The following is a 20,839-nucleotide window of genomic DNA, read 5'->3' as shown; positions in this document are numbered from 1 at the left end:
ACTCCAGTACTCTATGTTTCATATCAGCATCCAAAAAATTTAGTCAGAATTCATGAATAAGCGAAAAACACTGTTATTGATAATTTCCCTGAGTATTTATAGATCCAAGCACACGAAGCCGAAGTCGCAGGTAATGACAGAGCAGGACGCGCATTTCTTTGTCCGCACGCTGACTGAGATTTTATTTCCCTGTTAGGCTTCTAGTTTTACTACGACATCTACTCCCACGGCATACATTTTTTTCGATCATAACACAATGCAAAACTATGCTCCATCAGGAAATATAATCAGTACAAAATGGAGCTAGTTATTAGTTACATGAAAACTTCATTATTTTAGTCCTACTCATGCAACTACTTTTAAAAACAAGGTTTTTCTTTGCATACTGCCAGTTTTTAAATAGAAATTCTTGCATGTAATACAAGGAGCTTTCCACGAGAAATGATTTTAGGTTAGATTCAGAATTTTATTTACTACCTGTCAGACATTTTATTTCATTGGGAAAATGATCAAAGACTTTTGTAGCTGCATACTGAACTCCTTTTTGAGCCAGTGACCGCTTTAATAAGGGGAAATAAGTGCAGATATAGACTTCATTGTTCTACTCAAATTGTGAAGGAATATCTACATATGACGAATTTCATTAACTAATACAGGTATTGCCTAGTTCTTTGAAGACACCCATGACATTAACTCTAGCAACAATTATGTATACGGTCTCTGTAAAACGGTAAGCTGTTAAGGAGCAAACTCTAAGATTCTGCACTACATGTATGGTGTAAAGTACACATTTACGGCCATTCAATGCTTACAATTAATAAATACAACCAAATCCGCTCAGAACCAGTACATGTCTTCAATCTCTTGAATTGCTGTGCATACACATCCTAACTAGGATTGCACATCCGTGGGTGAACACCACATATTATACATACTGCTTGGTTTAGTGTAATCAGCTGATTGTACGTAATTAGTTATCCTAGGAAACTATTCCATAACATGTCATAGAGTGTAAATAAGCAAAATGTGTTTGTTTCCAAGAATAGCAATTACATGGAGAACTTAAGTTGCTGAACATGATTTTTGGAGAAGCTCAGTAATATACGTCTTTCAATTCAAGTTTCCGTCAATAAGTACACCCAAAAATTTGAAGCAACCTATGATATTTACTGACTCCTGCTCATGTGCTACAACGATTGTTGGTACGACTATTTGTTGTGCAGAAATGAATATTGTGTGTCTGCCAGTGTGTTTTTGTTTTCAAAAGTTTAGGCAAGCCAATTTTTCAAGAATTCTTTGGAAAATATCATATACAATACATTTTTCTTTTTCTGTAATGGGTTATATTATAGCACTAGCATTTCTGCTTCTTAAATGTTAAGTAGGAGGTCATAAATTTAACCCTGTGGAACTTCCTGTGTGATTTCTCCCCAGTAAATATATAGTTTTCTCCCGTTACAACGTTGTTTCAAATATTCCACACAACGTTTTTTTCATTCTGTTTGTTAAGTATGCTTCATAACAGCTGTGTATAAAGCCCTCAGTTCCATAAAACTACAGTTTTTGTAGAGGGTAATATCATCTACTCAGTCAAACCCCTTGGAAAGGTCACAAAAACCACCAGCTGGCGATATTTATTATTTACAGCTTGTTCTGTTTGACGACAGAATGTATAATTAACATTCTCAGTAGAGCAAGCCATCTATAATCCAAACTGTGACATATCAAATAATTTTTTCCTCGTTAAGTGTGAGCCTACTCTTGAGTACATTACTTTTTCGAATATTTTGGAAAACGATGTCTGTAAGGAAATTGGATGACGGTTGTTTAAGTCTGTCTTATCATCTTCCATATGCAGGGGTTTAACGAATGCATATTTTTTTAAAGAAATCATGTACTCGTTATGCATTGCTTTGCTAAAGACATTACTTATGAAGTCGGCACAGTTTTTCATAAATTTTTTTTAAGTTCCATCAAGACCAATTAATCATTTGCTTCTTAGTATTTGTGTGCCCATATTTATTTCAGTGAACGGTTTGGTGTATTTCTAGCTACTTAAAGTTTTGTGGAATTACATATTTAAGGGATTCTCTTGCTTCTTCAGCTGTACAGTTTTATCCTATTTTCTGCTGCTACATTTAGAAAAATTTGTTTAAAGTGCTCATAAATTATGAATTATGTGACAGCACAGTCATTTAACTTATTTTTATGGTGGCTTGTGCACTGACTGTTTTTCCAGTCTTCCATTTGACAATATCCCAAACAGTTTTCAACTTATTATCTGGATAATTAATTTCTGTCAGTATGGATTTTCTGAATAACTTTTTAGGAAAGTAAGTTACAAACACTAAAACGAATTTACTGTGGAATAAAATGAATTTGACATTACCATCTCATTCCATATACCTCTATTCTCATTCCAAATCTATTCTTTTAACTTACTTCGGAAACATTGCATTGTGTTCTGACGAAGCTCACTGCTTTGTGTGAACCTGTCTTACGACTGTAAGGTGCTACATTTTTGTTTATTTCCATTACTTTCCGTCGTGATCAGATAGTCCATTAGTATCTGGGCACACATTAATTATTTCAGGCTGAGTACTGTCTATAAAAATGTTATGAATCAGTGTCCTACTATAGTGCTGCATACGAGCTGGAAAGTGGGCTACTGAAATTAGACTGAAACACAAAAATATTTATTCTAATTCATTTTTTCTTGTTCGTATACTTTAAGAAATCTATGTATCCCCATAAACTACTAACAGTTTCTTCTTGTCTGACAAGAACTATCTGACTGACTTCTCATAAATGACTGGAAGTTTCCTAGAAGGGATCGGTCGACTGTTACAATTGTCAGTAAAGTATTGTGTAATAAAAAGCCACAAGCAGATGCGTCTAGGCTCTGGTCAACACAAAAGCTATTTGTTTCAATACTGTTGACTTTATGTCCAACTTGTACACACGTTGTAACACTTTCTCTTTCAGTGTTAGCTCTACATGAAAAGGATGCTAGTCAATGACCTGTGATATTTAACTTTAATCATGGCGGATGTAACAAATGCTGCCATGGAAAAAAACCTGATGATAGAAAAATAAAATTAAAAACTCGTATAATGAAATATCCAATGATGTGGCAAAGGTGGCCACTCAAGATGGCGCATTAGAAATATTAAAACAGCAGCATCAGCTAGGACGACCATACAATAGTTTGGGGGGGGGGGGGGGACAAAACAGGGGTGGCATGGAGTATTTTTAATATTTTTGTAGACCAATGGTGACTTGTAAGTAGACATAAAAAGTTCCAGTTCCGACATTGTTAAAATCCCCTGCGCAATACCGATTTTACAATCACTGTCTGAAAAAAAACACCTCAATACAATATATTTTTTCCTTTCTCTAAGAGCTAGGGGGAGCAGGCGCCCCACCCCCTTGCTCCCAGGTTACCCCCTCTCGAATCCCCCTTCCCCTTTTTTCCCTGGGTACAGCCACTATTGAACATCAACCACAAAGGCTGTTGCCCAGTTGCATAGTTTTTTTGCTAACTGAAGAAGTGAATTTTATGTGCCGCTGTAAGTAATGGCCTTTTGAAAAGTATTTAACTCCATAGGTCCACCGCACGCTGTTGTTCTTGTGGTCTCCAGTCCAAAGACTGGTTTGATGCAGTTCTCAATGCTACCCTAATCTGTACAGGACTCATAATCTCTGAATAATTAGTACAACCTCCTCAATATACTTACTGTATTCATCTGTTGGTCTCCCTCTAGAATTTTTACCCCTCACAATTTCCTCTAGTACTAAATAGGTGTTTCCTTGATGTCTCGGAATGTGTTCTATCGACGGATCCCTTCTTCTAGTCACACACAAATTTCTTTTCTACTATTCAATTCAGTTCTTTCTCTTTAGCTGCGTGATCTACCCATCTAATCCTCAGCATTCTTCTCTAACACCGCATTTCAAAAAAATTTATTTTCTTTTTATCTAAACTGCTTGTCGTCCATGTTTCACTTCCATACATGGTTACACTCCAGACAAATGCCTTCAGAAAAAATTTCCTATCACTTAAATCTATATTCGGTGTTAACAAATTTCTCTCGAACAGAAATGATTTTCTTTCCATTGCCAGTCAATATTTTATATACTCTCCATTCCGGCCACAATCAGTTATATTGCTATCCAAATAACAAAACATATCTATTACTTTTAATGTCTCGTTTCCTAATCTAGTTCCATTGGCATCACCTCATGCAATTCGACTACATTCCGTTACACTTGTTTTGCTATTGTTGATTTTCCTCTTATATCCTCCTTTCAAGTCGCTGTCCATTCCGCCAGCTACTCTTCCAAGTCATTTGCTGTCTCGGACAGAATTACAGTGTCATCAGCAAACTTCAAAACTTTTTAAAAAAAAGCATATTTGTGCCATCAGTTGCACAATTACCTGCTTATTTCTACCGGTTTCGATTATTACAACCATCTCCACAGGAGAAAAACAGTGTACAGTACATGAATGGATCCAACATACATTTTCGTTATGTATGAGGCAACCAAATGTAGAACGTATATGGCTGTGATTGAATAACTTCGGGGATACACTACAACTCTCACTCTCTTCTCAACAAATGCTTCCCCTTCATGCCCCTCTATTCTGATAACTGCCGTCTGGTTTCTGTATAAGCTGTAAATAACCTTTTGCTTCCTGTGTTTTACCCCTGCTACCTTCAGAATTTCAAAGATAGTATTCCAGTGCACATTGCCAAAAGCTTTCTGTAAGTTTACAAATGCTATAAACGTAGGTTTGTCTGTCCGCAACCTATCTTACACGTTTCGCTGTGTTCACTCGGTAACTGGCTGAGACGGCCCTGTATTCGCTATCAGCACGAATTACAGTCCGGCTTGAAGCTTATTGATACTGACAACGCATGAAACTTGTCTCCAGTCCCTTCACCCAAGACCGTTTTAGGATCTCCACTTCTTGGAGAGTTCGCGTTGATACGCCAATAAATCAGGCAACTGCAGTCACATTGCGGTCATGAGCAGGTCCATTGGAGACATTGCCTTTCTGTCGGCCTGTCACGCCCCCATGCCCACCTCTCTAGCTGCGCTGGCAGACTAGCAACGCATACAGACCACCTCACTGCCATAACTTAGGTCGGAGGTGAAGGGAGACCTGATGGCCAGGAACCAGTTCTACACTATCAACAGCGCTGCAAAGCAACCAGCGTACTCCTACAAGGGGATAAATAATGAGCCACGTTGATTATTTCAACATTCACAGTGATCATACAGAGAGTCGTCTAATTCCTCCTAATAAAATGTCGGACCTCCTTTTATCCGGCGGGGTGTAGCATACCGACGTGGCAAGGACTCAACAAGTCACTGGAGGTTCCATGCAGAAATACTGAACTATGCTGCCTCTACAGCCATCCATAATTGCGAAGCTGTTACTGGTGCAGGACGTTGTGTGCAAACTGACCTCTCGCTTATGTCTCCTAAATGATTGGTTTCACGTCGGGCGATCTTCCTGGCCAAATTATTCACTAGAATTGTCCAAAATGTTCTTCAAACGTAAAAAACTGTAGCCCGGTGACTTGGTGCATCGTTATGGGAACATCAAGTCCGTGAATGGCTGCAAATAGTCTCCATGCAGTCAAACATAATCACTTCCAGTCAGTGATTGGTTCAGCTGGTCCAGAGGACGGTTTAAATGGCTCTGAGCACTATGGGACTTAACATCAGAGGTCATCCGTCCCCTAGAACTTAGAACCACTTAAACCTATGGAACTAAGGACATCACACACATCCATGCCCGAGGCAGGATTCGAACCTGCGACCGTAGCGGCTGCGCCACTCCACACTGAAGCGCCTTGAACCGCTCGGCCACTGCGGCCGGCGGACCAGAGGACCCAGTCCATTGTTTGTAAACACAACCCAGACCATTATGAAACCACAACCAGCTTGCGCAGTGCCTTGTTGACAACATGGGTCCATGACTTCGTGAGGCCTGCGCCGCACCCAAACCCTACCATCAGCTCTTACAATTGAAATCGGCACCCGTCTGACCAGGTCACTGCCACGAGCCCAGGTGAGTCGCTATAGGCGATGTGCTGTTAGCAGAGGCTCTCAAGTCGGTCGTCTGCTGCCACAGCCCATTAATGACGAATTTCGCCGGACTGTCCTAATGGATGCATTCGTTGTACCTCCCACACTGATTTCTGCGATTATTTAACGGAGAGTTGCTTTTCTGTTAGCACTAACAACTCTACGCAAACGCCGTTGCTCTCGGTAGTTAAGTGAAAGCCGTTGGCAACTGCACTGTCGTTGGCGAGAGGCAATGCCTGAAGCTTCGCACTTTCGGCACACTCTTGATACTGTGAATCTCGACATATTGAATTCCCTAACGATTTCCTAAATGGAATGTCCCACGCATCTAGCTCCAACTACGAAGGTTAGTAAATTATTATATGCAATTTAGTTATATTTTTGTTTATTTTGGTACTACTTTCGTTGATGACGCATGCTTTGTTTTTTTGTTGTCATGTCTTTGCACAATTCATCGCAGCGCCTGCAGAACAAGGTGCTCAGGTGGGGCCTGCACGCCCCGCCACTCACGACAATTGTCACTCTCCACGAGGAGCTGCTATGTTAGTTTCGTTGTCGCTATTCTGCTGTTAATCATGGCTGCTCCGCTGTGTATTTGCACCAAAAGAAGAGCAACGCTCAGTGATCCGTTTTTTGTGGTCGGAAGGCGTATCAGGGGCCGAAATTAATCGAAGACTTTCGGTACAATACGGGAAAAGTGTTTCGCTATAACGGAGTGTCTACGAATGGATTGAAAAATTCCGAAATGGTCGCGCAAGTGTTACGCACGACGAAGGAGCCGGACGACCGCTTACCGCCACAAATAAAGAAACCATTGAGAGTTCACGTGAAATGATTCTCTCAGACAGACGATTAACTATTGACCAAGTGGCTCATCATCTGCAAATTAGTCACGGTTCTGCCTACGAAATCATCCACAACAGACTTGAGTTTCATAAAGTTTGTGCAAGATGGGTCCCAAAACAACTCACACAGTTGCATAAGCCGGTCGGTGTGGCCGAGCGGTTCTAGGTGCTTCAGTCTGGAACCGTGCGACCGCTACGGTCGCAGGTTCGAATCCTGCCTCGGGCATGGATGAGTGTGATGTCCTTAGGTTAGTTAGGTTTAAGTAGTTCTAGGTTCTAGGGGACTGATGACCTCAGATGTTAAGTCCCATAGTGCTCCGAGCCATTTGAACCATTTTTGAACAGTTGCATAAACATATGCTCTTGGACATCTGCAAAAAACATTTGGATCGCTATGGTAACTAAGTGGACAACTTTTTAGACGGAATCATTACTGGTGACGAAAAATGGATCCATCATTACGATCCGAAGAGTAAACGGCAGGGTATGTAACGGAAACATCCGAATTCGCCGAGCAAGAAAAAGTTCAAGACCCAACCGTCCGCAGGAAAACTGATGCTTACGGTTTTTGAGACGCACAGGGTCCAGTACTGGAACATTATTGCGAAAAAGGCACAACAATAAACAGTGTACGTTACAGTGAGATGCTTACTGACAGGTTAAAGACTGTAATTCGAAGCAAACACCGAAGGTTTCTGTCAAAAGCAGTTGTGTTGCAGCAAGAAAATGTCCGTCCGGATACTGCTGAAACGCTCCAGAAACTCACATTTGAAGTACTGGATCATCCTCCATATACTCCCGATCTTGCCCGTTCTATCACTTGTTTGGCACACTCAGACAGGCATTAAGGGGCTGAGAATTTGCCTCGGACAAAGCAGTGAAAGAAGCGCTGCATTCGTGCCTCGCAACTCAACCGAGAACCTTGTTGTGTGACCGCATCAGGAAGCTTGTACAACGATGGACCAAGTGCGTTGAAACGTAGGGAGACGATGTCAAAAAATGATGTTTTTGTAAGTTTCCTATTTGGTCACAATAAAATTTTATAACTAATTTGTGGCAAAAAATCAACTACCCTCGTACCACTCCGAGTTCAAGGTCTGTTAATTCCCATCGTGCTGCCATAATGACGTGGTAAACTTTCCATAAGAATCATCTGAGTACAAATGGTAGCTCCGTCAATGCATTGCCCTTTTACACCTTGTGTACGAGATACTAACGACATCTGTATATATGCATGTAGCTATCCCCTGACCTTTGTTACATCAGTCTATGTTCTGTCTTAATTTCCATGATAAATATGTTATGGACACTACCGTTTTCCAGGAGGGCTACAGCACTTTTCATAGGGCTGTAGATATACGATGCTGGTTTGACCAACACTGAGGCAGCCGTTCATACTTTGACTGGCCCATTTGTGCACCCTGTCTCAATCTCATAATAAATGTCAGAGACTGTATGGTATATCGGGTGAAACGCAGCAGTTAACATCTCCACAATATGGCAGCTTCAAGAGATGTAATCATTACTGAGTGGCTTCAGCTCGACGTGGTATACATGAAGAACCTCTTCGCCGACTAACTAAGACTACTGGCAAGCCCCATGTGATCAGTTTCTTCTCCATTCTGCTTTCTTGTACGATGTAACATGCTCAAGATTTTCACTTCTGTCTTTCATTTGGATGGCATCAGTTTCTTTGTCTTTGTGATAAGTATAACTGGAATTTATTCACATTGAAAAGAGGTGCAATTCATTACAAAATGGTTCAAATGGATCTAAGCACTATAGGACTTAACATCTGAGGTTATAAGTCCTCTAGACTTAGAACTACTTAAACCTAACTAACCTGTGGACATAACACACATCCATGCCCGAGGCATGATTCGAACCTGCGACCGCAGGAGCAGTGCGGTTCGGAACTGAAGCGCCTAGAACCGCTAGGCGCAATTCATTACATCAAGTGGAAGTGTTGTCCAAGTCTATCTGCAATTCCATCTACGATAGATTCCTGTTTACTGTAGCTGTGACTTTACGAACGTCACCACGAGTGCCGGCACTTGAACATCCTGCGGCGGTCGGCAGCTGACAGGAGTGCGCCTTCGAAGCGCGATCTGCAGGGTTTAGAGGGCGCTGTGGTGGATGGCGTCTGCAGCTCGGCCATGGTCAGCGAGGTTGGCGGGGGGGGGGGGGGGGGGGTAGGGGGGGGGTGAGAGCTCGGCTTTGGTGGAACAGACTGTGAGAAGCTTGTGGCCAATTCTGTCGCTATTTTAACGCGGCAATTCAGCATTGGATGCTAGCAGTATGGACCTTACGTTTGACTGGGACAACAAGCGAAGTTAGCTTAGTGTACAGCCAGCATATGCTTTAACAGTGGTCTTACGGGTCAGATCTGGCGATAACCTTGACAGTTCGGTTGCTCTATTTGTTATAGTTAGGTTTCCTTAATCTGTTTTCGCTACCCCACCTGTTATTAGCAATCACTTGTGTGTTAAAGACGTCCTTGTATATTTCCTTATCATTATATATATTAATTCCGTTTGCTTCGAGAATTGAGTTGAGATTTGGCCGATTAGAGTCTGTTGACTAATTCCTCACAACGGAACCTCCCCATAGCATCCCCCTCAGATTTAGTTATAAGTTGATAAGTGGATAGGCCTTGAAAAACTGAACACAGATCAATCGAGAAAACAGGAAGAAGTTGTGTGGAACTATGAAAAAAAAAAGCAAAGTACACAAACTGAGTAGTCCATGCGCAAGATAGGCAACATCAAGGATAGTGTGAGCTTAGGAGCGCCGTGGTCCCGTTGTTAGCGTGATCGGCTGCGAAACGAGAGGTCATTGGTTTAAGTCTTCCCTCGAGTGAAAAGTGTAATTTTTTATTTTCAGACGATTATCTGCCCGTCCGTCCGATGCGAGGTAACTGCGCCGTAGTATGGGGACGCTACACCTAAACAAACATCAAAATAAAACATATGTTTTGACACAGCACATGGAAAACTGTGCGACTGTGAAACTGTTGCATTCTTTTGTTGCAGTTTATGTGACAAACTCTTATGTTTTCATCACTTTTTTGGGAGTGATTATCACATCTACAAGAAAACCAAAATCGGGCAAGGTAGAAGAATCTTTTTACCCATTCGCCAAGTGTACAAGATAGGTGGGTCGACAACATATTCATGTCATGTGACGCACATGCCGTCACCTGTGTCGTATAGAATATATATGACGTGTTTTCTTGTGGAGAAATCGGTTGACCTATGACCTTGCGATCAAATGTTTTCGGTTCCCATTGGAGAGGCACGTCCTTTCGTCTACTAATCGCACGGTTTTGCGGTACGGTCGCAAAACACAAACACTAAACTTATTACAGTGAACAGAAACGTCAATGAACTAACGGACAGATCATAACTTTGCGAAAATAAAGAAAGTAAACTTTTCACTCGAGGGAAGACTTGAACCAAGGACCTCGTGCGCCGCCGCTGCTCACGCTAACCACGGGACCATAGCGCTCCTGAGCTCACAGTGTCCTTGATGTTGCCTATCTTGCACATGGACTATTCAGATTGTATATTTTCCTTATTTTTTTCATAGTCCCACATAACTTCTTCCTTTTTTCTCGACTGATCTGTTTTCTCGATTGATCCGTGTTCAATTTTTCAAGGCCTATCCACTGTGCCAACTTATAACTAAATCTGAGGGGGGGGGGGGGGGGGGGTGCGATGTGGAGGTTCCCTTGTCAGTGTATATTGTCGTTCGACTGATCTGTGGCGTGCTTGTATTGTCATGAGACAACTAATTTATATTGCAACCTTGACGTGGAATGTATTCGTGGATAATCGTCTTTGGCGAAGAAATAATTTTAGTTATTTAAATGACTTGTTTATTATCAAATCTGCAATGTGGGCTCGTATGTTCTTCGAACAAAACGATGTTGAGTCCCAGTAAAACAACAAAATTCTTTCCGTAGACAGATTACTGGGAAGATTTCTTGGATGGATTAATGAATATATATATGTCCGTGTGTGTGTGTGTGTGTGTGTGTGTGTGTGTGTGTGTGTGTGTGTGTGTGTTCCACATCTCCTCCTGAACCAGACTTCGTAAATCATAATTCAAGAGATCTGATATCACAAACAATGAAATGCATGAAAAACTGCCACATCATGCATAATGATTAAATCTATTACTTCTGTAATAAAATTATTTAAAAACAATCTTGGTCGCAGCCGATGTTTCCTTCCGACCGATTTCGGTCTTTTTAGTACGGGCCATTTGGATGACGGTGATGGCGTCTGACCCTCTGTGGGCGCCTCACTCATTTTGACCTCTGTGTTATTAAGTATATGAGAATACATTAGTATCCACATATGGCGCTAAATACACCTACAGAATTATAGCATGGTAGGTAGAGGCACGACGTAATAAACACGGAGATGCGTGAAAAAAAAAATACAGCTTCCAGAATTACGTTTTAATACATTTATTATTAACTGCTAAGACACTGCTACAGTCGACTCAACTTAAGAAAATCCTTGAAGCCTGGCAGCGGTTTCGACAGCTTTCAACTGCCAAGTTCACAAAGAGGCGTTGCCGCAGGAACTTTTACAAAATCACGTTGTTAACACGTGAAGCACCTACGCTCTGCTTACGGAAACTGTTTCAAATTTCAAAGATGTTTTCAAAAATGCAGGGAAATGAAAATTTTTTGATTCACACTAGAAACACAGTTCATTTTTGTTTACGTTTCTAATCGAAAATTGGGAAAATGAATACCAGGATAATGCCGGGTTTGTCAGACAGTTCCACAACAAATCGTCGTTGATCTACATATCCAGATATTTTGTCACTGTGTGCCAGAGACCGCCAATTGGGTAATCAATTACTGCCATGTTGTGCTTAAATACTGAAGCTCATCTACGAGCCCTGCAACAAGTTTTGCTACCGAGCGAGGTGGCGTAGTGGTTAGCACACTGGACTCGCATTCGGGAGGACGACGGTTCAATCCCGTCACCGGCCATCCTGATTTAGGTTTTCCGTGATTTCCCTAAATCGCTTCAGGCAAATGCCGGGAAGGTTCCTTTGAAAGGGCACGGCCGATTTCCTTCCCCACCCTTCCCTAACCCGAGCTTGCGCTCCGTCTCTAATGACCTCGTTGTCGACGGGACGTTAAACACTAAGATTCTCCTCCAAGTTTTGCTCCGGTGTAGGACTGTGCATTTCGTTACATTTTTCTAGCTTTACAACTTCCCTATGAATAGCAGCTTCCTCTGCAGTCTCCTGCGATCCCGCCGTGTCATTTACATACAGTGATTAGTAACATGTCTACGACATTTCCTATCGGCAAATCTTTAGTTGCTTTCTCCTCTATGACTTTTCGCTTTTGAGAGCACTGATCTGTATTTACTAGGGAACTTTCTGTTCAGTAAAAAAATTCTTCCAGTCTTCAGTAAGGCTTCATAATTTGTCTTCTGGACGTCAAGAAACATGGCAATAGAACTGACACAAGTGTTTATTGTGTTCTAGATCTCATGGAGAAACAGCGCCTATGATATTCACACGACTGTGTTTTCGAGTAATTCATGTTGACTCTCACAGTGAAATAATTCAGAAAGACATAACACACAAGGTAATGGAATGAAAATGTTTGAGATGGCTATACACGTATCATATAATACAATTATTATTCAATTAATTTAACACACAGATGAAACTTACAAATATCTCACAAAAGAATAGACAAGTGAGTGAGTGAGCCAGCGGCCTCCAGAGACAAGGACGTGCTTCTTCTTCCTTTTCCAGCCGCACGTTTTACTAATTTCAGAGTAATTAAACACTACTGTGATTCCATAAAAATGTTTAGACTAACATGTTTTCTCCGTTAAGATGTAAGTTTCATGGATGTACACCTAAGATGCACCTTTCTTCTAGTACAAGACAATTTTCATTTATTTTGAAAGTTATACTTCAGTATGTAATGTGTTCCATTATCAGACTAAGTGATTACTCGTCGTTTTACAGTTTTTGTTCATATTCTGCATGTTGTTGGCAAAGACAATCAATCAGAATGTACATAATGTGCTGACTCATTCTGGTACACGCATCATGGCACCTTATATATAATTCTGTGTGTTCAATGTATGTTCTGTTGACTAGTTCCACATCACAAAGTTTATCGTCCCCGTTTAAAATATTTTAATCTGGGACATTATTATCGTATTTAGCGCATTCATTTACGTGTTCCAGGCGAAAACAGCCTATAGCTACGCGCAACTTTCCTATGACATGTCTTGAGAACATTTATTTACTTTATTTATTTATTTCATTAACAGTAGAGATTAACCCACCGTCTTGAAACGTAAGGTGGCTCGGATGCTTCCGAATCTAATAGCAAAGATTTCTCATTGTTACAGTCTTGTTGATATACAGTTGTTAATACTTTTTTTTAAATAATTTAAAGAACATAATATATAAAGATGTCTCTGAGGCTACAGCGAAATGAACGCTTAGCGATTGTTAAAATGATTCCATAAAATCTGTTACTACCTAGTTGATGAGAAAATAATTTATACAATGTAAATGTCAAACAAAAATAAAATAAAATGTAACACAATGAGTGTGGTTCAGAATAATTTGTAATATATAGAGTGAAGTAATATGCTGTATTTGGATGAGTAATACAGTCTAAGTAGGATGTTGGTTAGTAACGGCTTATTTCTATCTATTTCAGATGAGAAGGTCTCGGTACAACCTCGAATGGTTTGCGCTGATGTGTGTTTACTCAGATTATACAGATTAAATGCTCATTGAGCACAGTGGTGTCCAATACTCCTCCCATTCGCTTGGAACGATTTGTTTCTCAAGTGATCTAGGATAAGATGCTGTTCCGAATGCGAAAATATTTTGTTGAGCCCAGCCTACATAGGTAGGAATGATCATCAAAACAAAATAAGAGAAATCAGAGCTCGAACAGAAAGGTTTAGGTGTTCGTTTTTCCCGTGCGCTGTTCGGGAGTGGAATGGTAGAGAGATAGTATGATTGTAGTTCGATGAACCCTCTGCCAAGCAGTTAAATGTGAATTGCAGAGTAATCATGTAGATGAAGGTGTAGATTAAGTTATTTTGCACAATTAATAAGGAATAGAGCAAGAGGAAAGACTGTAGTAACAGTGAGTCCATGCAGAATGAGTTGGTGTCTGTCTTCAAAGAATGAAGTGTCAGGGCGACACGATGACCGCCACGTAACTGCAGTGCGCTCTGTATTAGAAGCTTGGCCTGAAGTCAAGGACACAGCAAGTCCGGTTGTGCAGCGGGCGTTGCCGTCGATAGAATTCGGCCGTGTCCAGTATAAATACAGGGCCAGGCCAGCTGATCGGCATCACATCGCAGCCGCAACACGCCGCTACATCATGAAGGCTTTCGTAAGTACACACAACCACTCGGTAAATTCGGCTCAGCTTCAAACAGATGGTCGTTATTGTTTTTCCTGAGAAACCGTGGTCACGTTAGCTACCTTCAAACAAGATACAGTTTTTTGTTATTGGATCACATAACTTCATGCCGCTCTCATTCACATGATATTCTCCTCTTTCGTATGCATTACACAACTGCTAACGAATATTTTTGCTCAGAAGTTACAGGAGTTATGCATCGTCTTTGTCTTTGAGTTTGATGGTAGTTGCAGAATAAAGCTGCTATAATGTTTAACGATTGTAATGCAAAATAACGCAAGTATAGAAGTAAATCCATGTTGCCTAGATTTCTAACTACGAGTACATAGACTGTCTGAAATTTTATGACCATGGATTTCTGGTTGGTCCTTCAAAGAAACAGTCTCTAACAACCTACTTACGACATAATCTGACGACCTCTGTTACAAATTCGATAATGCAGAACAATTGCGGCGAAAAAAATCATCAGCCATTGCCTAGACTGTAGACAAACACATATCCAGTGCATTAATAGGAGACTGGTAGGACCCAACTTCGCACATCACAGACGGACAATCATTAAAAAAAGCAGAGAATATTATACTCTAGCAGCAAAAGAGAATTCAGGGAAGTTGGTAGAGAAATTTTAATGAAAGATCACGAATCCCTAATAAGGATTGTATGTGAAACCTACAATAAGATTCACTGCCAGATTTTTCAGAAACATGAGAAACTTATAGGATATTCTTGTCATATGTAAACTCAATAAACAGATCCAAAACTTCTATCCTGCCTCCTGTGCATCAGTCTGCCATTCAAAGAGAAGATGACAGACATACGCCCAAAATATTTTATTAAACATTCAACAATTTCTTCACGAATGAGGATAACTAGACTACCAATGCTTTGCCGTCACACACATTCAGAAATAAGAGATAGCGAAGTACATATAATGGAATAATTTTGTTGTTGTTGAATTTTCAGGTCTGTTCTCTCCTCGTTGTCCTGCTGGTGGCGGCCGTGTTGGCCCAGGAGAAGGCCAAGGAGACCCTGAAGGGCGCCGAGGCCTACTACGCCTACGCCGCCCCCTACGCCTACAGCGCCTTCGGCTACCCCGCCGTCAGCGCCTACTCCGCCTACCCTTACGCTGCTGCTGGCTACCCCTACTACTACCGCTAAACACGAACGCTTCAGTGGGGAAGTCATCGATGTAATCAACGCCTTCACAATAAATAAAATTTGTATATAGCAAAATTAAATTATATCTGATTGCTTTCATCAGCCGTACACCCATACCACAAAGAAGTCCATCAGTCTAGTATGACTGTAACAGACAGAAGAAGCAGAAATGCTTACATAGCAAGTCTCACAAAGAAAAAGGTAATAGGTAAAACAACGCTACAGCAACTGAATATGAACTGGAAGTATACAAAATTAAATTCTCTTCTATAACAAAATAACATGCAGGACTAAACCTGTGCTTTGGCCAAGCAAATTTAGCCATTATAATAATCACAGTGGACATTGTTATCGGTGATTAACCACAATTCATGTAAACTGTAGGTGAGCTATATTTCAGTGCCATGCTGATATAACTTACTGTCTCATTGTGTAATAATTTGTTAAATTGGTCTATAATTTTTATATATGGTTGGTTCCAGCCTTAAATCTTAATGGATAAAACACGACTATCTCTTGTCATTACTGTGGCATCAGCATCAGGCAGTATGTGTTTTCGTTAGCAGAGAGGCATGCAAACTAGAAGCTATTTGTTGGTGGAAACATTGCAGTGACATCAAGATTTGAGTTGGAAAAATTCTTGTTAAGGCTGATGTAAAGCTAGTACATTTGCCTCTCATGATACTTAGTGCTCACTGCTTGTTATATACAGGTGTCCAAGTGCTTTTAATCAGAGAGTGTATATCATCATGTAGCTTCTGAATAATAAGCTGCATTAACTTTTCTTCATTAATAAATTACTTACCAAACAACTGCAACTCAACAGCAATCAACAACCTGCCTCTTTGCCATTGCCAGCTGAACAAGAAGTCTTTGAAACCCAAAGTTACACTCATACAAAATATCTACATTAATTATTCCATATTTTCTAATATTTAATCTGTAATGAAACATTTTAGAGGACACCGTTTTTTTAAGTAAATTCGTATTGCAAGCTGTATTAAAATTTTATATATTAAAAATTATTAATTTCATTTGGTGAGATCATGAGGTAGCTACCAAACAGTTTAGTCAAAATTTAAAATATGGTTCAAATAGCTCTACTAGATAAGTGTTTGACAAATATTTGTTAGTGAAATTTATAGTAATATATTTTAGTACAGGATGACATGTATCTATCAACTTATAATTATGTGGGCAATATACCATAACAGTCAAACTAAATGGCAATGTTGTGACTGATATGGATCACAAGTTGTACATACTTTTGACAATCACTTTTTAAATGTAGCAGCAAAAATCGAATCCAGAAGTTCTGTTGAGGAAGCAAGAGAATATCTTAAAAATGCCGTTCCATGTAACTTCCTTCACTGAAATTAATAGAATTATAAAAATTCTAAAAAACGAAACCTCATATGGTGTTGATGGAATTTCAAACAGAACTCTGAAACGTTGTTCCAGCTTAATAAATACTGTCTTTAGTGATATAGGCAATTAACCACTGACATAAGGAATTTTGGCAGATAGGTTAAAATGTGCAGTTGCTAGGAAGAAGACAAGATGAACTTAAACAATTATCGTCTAGTTTCTTTGCTGATGTCTTCTCCCAAAATTTTCCAAATAGCCATGTACTCAAGAGTAGTCTCACACTTTACTAGACACATTTTAGTTGCCAACTCACAGTTTAGATTCCAGGGGAGATGCTCGACTCAGAATGCTATTGCTACATCCATTTATCAATGTGTAGCACAAGCCTTAAATGATAATGTATATCCAGGTGCCACTTCTTTCATCTGTTTAGAGTATCTATTTCTATCGCTTGCGCCTCTGTACGGCATTGCGCGTGGTGTTGGCGTGGTTAAATAGGATTTGGCATATTAATTGGAAGGGGTGGCCGGATACTCTTCCTGCCGCCACCCCGTTCCCCCAGGACGTAATCAGAGTACCCCATCTGTCTGCCGCAAGCGTAAAACATGGAAAAGTGCAGAGGTATGTCAAATGTCTGTGAGTCGTTAACTGAGGCGCGACGTGGGGACCAGTCCAGTATTCACCTAGAGAGATGTGGAAAACCGCCTAAAAACCACATCCAGGCTGGCTGGAACACCAGCCCTCGTCGTTAATCCAGCAGGCGGACTCGACCCAGGGCCAGCGCATACCCAAGTCCAAGAAGCAGCGCATTAGTGCTCTCGGCGAACCTGGCGGGTCTCATCTGTCTCATCACAGTCAGAGTATCTGACTGTGTAAATCACGCGACTCTCTTGGATAAACTCAAGTTTCATGGAACTGATGATGGCATTACACACAGCTGGTTAAATCACACTAAACAAAAAGAATGCAAAAGATTGTGCTGAATAATTCAAGCAGTGTAGGAAGGTGCTGGTAAACCTTTGGGGATGTGAGGTCATGGTCCAAGAAACTCTTCTGTCGCTGACGTTTCGTCCAGGACTGCGCTGGACATCTTCAGAAGCGCTCCTCCGCTGAGTCTTGCCAACTAACTGATCAGACGTCTGAGAGTGAAATATATACTGTAGTAAAGGGGACGTGGTCGATGTGAAAGAGATAAATAGAATTTTGCGACCATCATAAAACTCTTATTCGCTTATGACATTCGTCACAAATAATCCATCAAAATTTGAGAAGAACAGTGATTTTTAATGTAAATTAAAATCAGTTCTCCTGAACAACTCCTATTCCATTTACTAATTCCCAGTTAAAAACTGGTAGCCAGTAAAAAAAGGGTTCTGTACAGACTTGTATACAACATGTATATAACTAAGTTTTTATGGAACCTGGAACCATCACTTAATTATAGACTCTTTGCCTGTTATCAATGCAGGCAAAATATTGGTTCCTAGAATTGCAAGACTGTATCAAAAGCTCCACAACAGTTCCTCAGACTAGCCTATACATACAAAAAGAAACAAGTGATAGATTCCAGTTTATGTATCTAGTGAGAGAGAAGATTTATTAAATATTTTTATTTACTTACTTACGTATGACTACAACTTACCTTTTATGTTGGCTTTGAGTAGTGTTCGTTTATTATGCTTTGACAGATCATGAAAGCAATGTATGTTCATATAGCGAAAGATTTTTTATGTGATGTAACTACAATTTAAGAAGTTTCAAATTATTTTACTTTACTTGTGCTGTGAAACCTTACTTCTTGCCGAACCTCATGATCCTAGGTCAAAGGGAAGTACCCTATAGGCTTTGATCAGTGAGTTTGCGAATATCACAATATGTAACATAAATGATCGTATCTTCTGACTACGTTGATTTAGCAGCTTACAATTTTTACATCGCCAAGAGAGCGCAGCCCTTAGTATGTGACACAAATTTGAATTCGATATATCAAACCGTTCCAGAGATAAAGGGTCTTAACAGACTGACAAACAGAAGATTGATAAAAAGTGACAAAAAATGTTTTTCGTCTTATATAATTGCAAACTAACAATTTTCATATTTTTCCTTTACTTGTACTATGAAACCTTGCTTCTTGCAATTTTCATGATTCTACATCAACAGGAGGCTCCCTATATGTTCTGATGAGAGTTTTCGAGTATCAACATATATGACATAAATCACCATGTCACTTGACTGAAGTGAGTTATAATCTTAAAATATTTAAACCTCCAACGAACTACAGAGCATAATGTGTGACATAAATTTGAGCTTGATACATCTACCCGTTCTTGAGAAAAAGGGTTCTTAACAATCGGGCAGAAAGACAGACAACAAAACAATCCTATAAGGGTTCTGTTCTTGCACACTGAGGCACGGAACCCTAAAAACAGAAAACTTTGTTTTTTGTGTGTAGTTGCATGATTACTACTAAACTAATAAATTGATCATCAATGCTAACACCAATCATGTAAATGTGTCCTGTAAACTTACTAGTTCCACATTGTTTCGAGAAAAGAATTGTTCAAATGACCTACAGAACAAGTAACTAATTAACAGAAACACAGCAAATGCAAGTAGTAATTTAATAATTTAGTACTAATTATGAAATTTAAAAACATAAATTGGCAATTACTACAGTACAGCTTTAATGTGCTGTGAGAATTGTTGCGCCATCCTGCTTAAAGTACTCTTGGCTGCAATTCCAGAATGAGGACATTAACGTTTGCAACATGCCTGGCACCAACCTCAAAAACATAGGGACCAGAACTGGATGTATTCCCTTCTAACATATCCAGTCATGAAGTAGTTTGCTTCATCAGATATCACCAATGAAGTAATCTAAAGCCACTCTAATTAATTAAATAGTGACAGTGGACCACATTGCTGCAAATGCCGAGAAAGTCATTGACTTTATTCTTTTATCCACACTTCCAAGTACACATAGAATGTTTCCGAATATGTACATTCATGGTCCCCAGCCCTACATTGATACCGGTGAAAGTCGTTTTCCAATAGCTGTTAGTGTTCCAGAGATATTTTGGGTGGACAAGATAGCTGGGACGCCTTTTCACTATAAGTATAGCACTTAAAAGGACTGGACGAATGGGGGATTGAACAACATTACATTCGTTATGGAGTACAAGATTGAACAGCATTTATTGATAAAAGTGAATCCTAAAACAAACTCAGACAAGAAGCAACGCAGTAATTTTCTTTACGATTACAGAAACATCCAGTTAAACTTCAGACTGAATGGTGAATATTTAAGCATCAGAAACGAGTTTCTTGCTTAAGACTGTTTTGATTCTGTTACTCGCTGTTTTCCACCTTCTACCAAGACACGCTCCACATATCCGACAGCCCAGTACAGCGACAAATTCAGGACTGTCTGGGACGGCCCACACAATCCAGGCCAGGCATCAGAGACCAGACGCAGACAACCGCTTGCTTCCCACACTACTTCATTCCTGCTCGCCAGTATTGAGACTCAATACCGTACCCTGTCCCCTATCGCCAAATGTCAGCTCACCTGCAAGCTGGACACGATCTTTCGACTCGCGGCATGGCCCATATATACCAGGACGTTTTATTTTGTTGAAGCTTCTCTAATCTAACTATTAGCGTGATTGATTTCGGTGTGTTCTCACGTCCAAGCGTCATAACTCTAGCCAAATACTGCACCATCTACGATGAATGGAAAAAAATTCAGATAAGCATTAGGTATTTTTCGCGAAGATTGAGGTTCCCATTCTGGAATATGATACGGTGGCTAGGTTAGAGGGTGGCGAGTTTTGGCTCAGATAAGTGTCCCTCTTGAAAATATTAACTTTTCATCTGAATCTTTACGTATGAAGTTTCCAGATACTGAGTTGTTGCAAATTTAAAAAAA

The 20,839-nt window shown here is 40.1% G+C and overlaps 1 protein-coding gene across 4 annotated transcripts in view; it reads left to right on the top strand.

The window, feature by feature from the left end:
• Nucleotides 1-20,839, top strand: part of LOC126354924 (uncharacterized) — a 231,124-nt gene that overhangs the window by 119,968 nt on the left and 90,317 nt on the right. Inside the window, exon 1 of one of the 4 annotated variants that reach the window (XR_007565397.1) lies at nt 14,299-14,355. The exons of the other annotated variants lie outside the window; for them this stretch is intronic. The gene's annotated coding sequence lies outside the window, so the exon portion shown is untranslated. Of the gene's footprint in view, nt 1-14,298; nt 14,356-20,839 lie in introns of those variants that run through there. 4 annotated transcript variants of the gene reach the window in all.

The sequence above is a fragment of the Schistocerca gregaria genome, chromosome 3 (assembly GCF_023897955.1).
Source record: "Schistocerca gregaria isolate iqSchGreg1 chromosome 3, iqSchGreg1.2, whole genome shotgun sequence".
NCBI classification, from domain to species: domain Eukaryota; kingdom Metazoa; phylum Arthropoda; class Insecta; order Orthoptera; family Acrididae; genus Schistocerca; species Schistocerca gregaria.
This window is presented reverse-complemented; position numbering and strand designations above follow the sequence as displayed.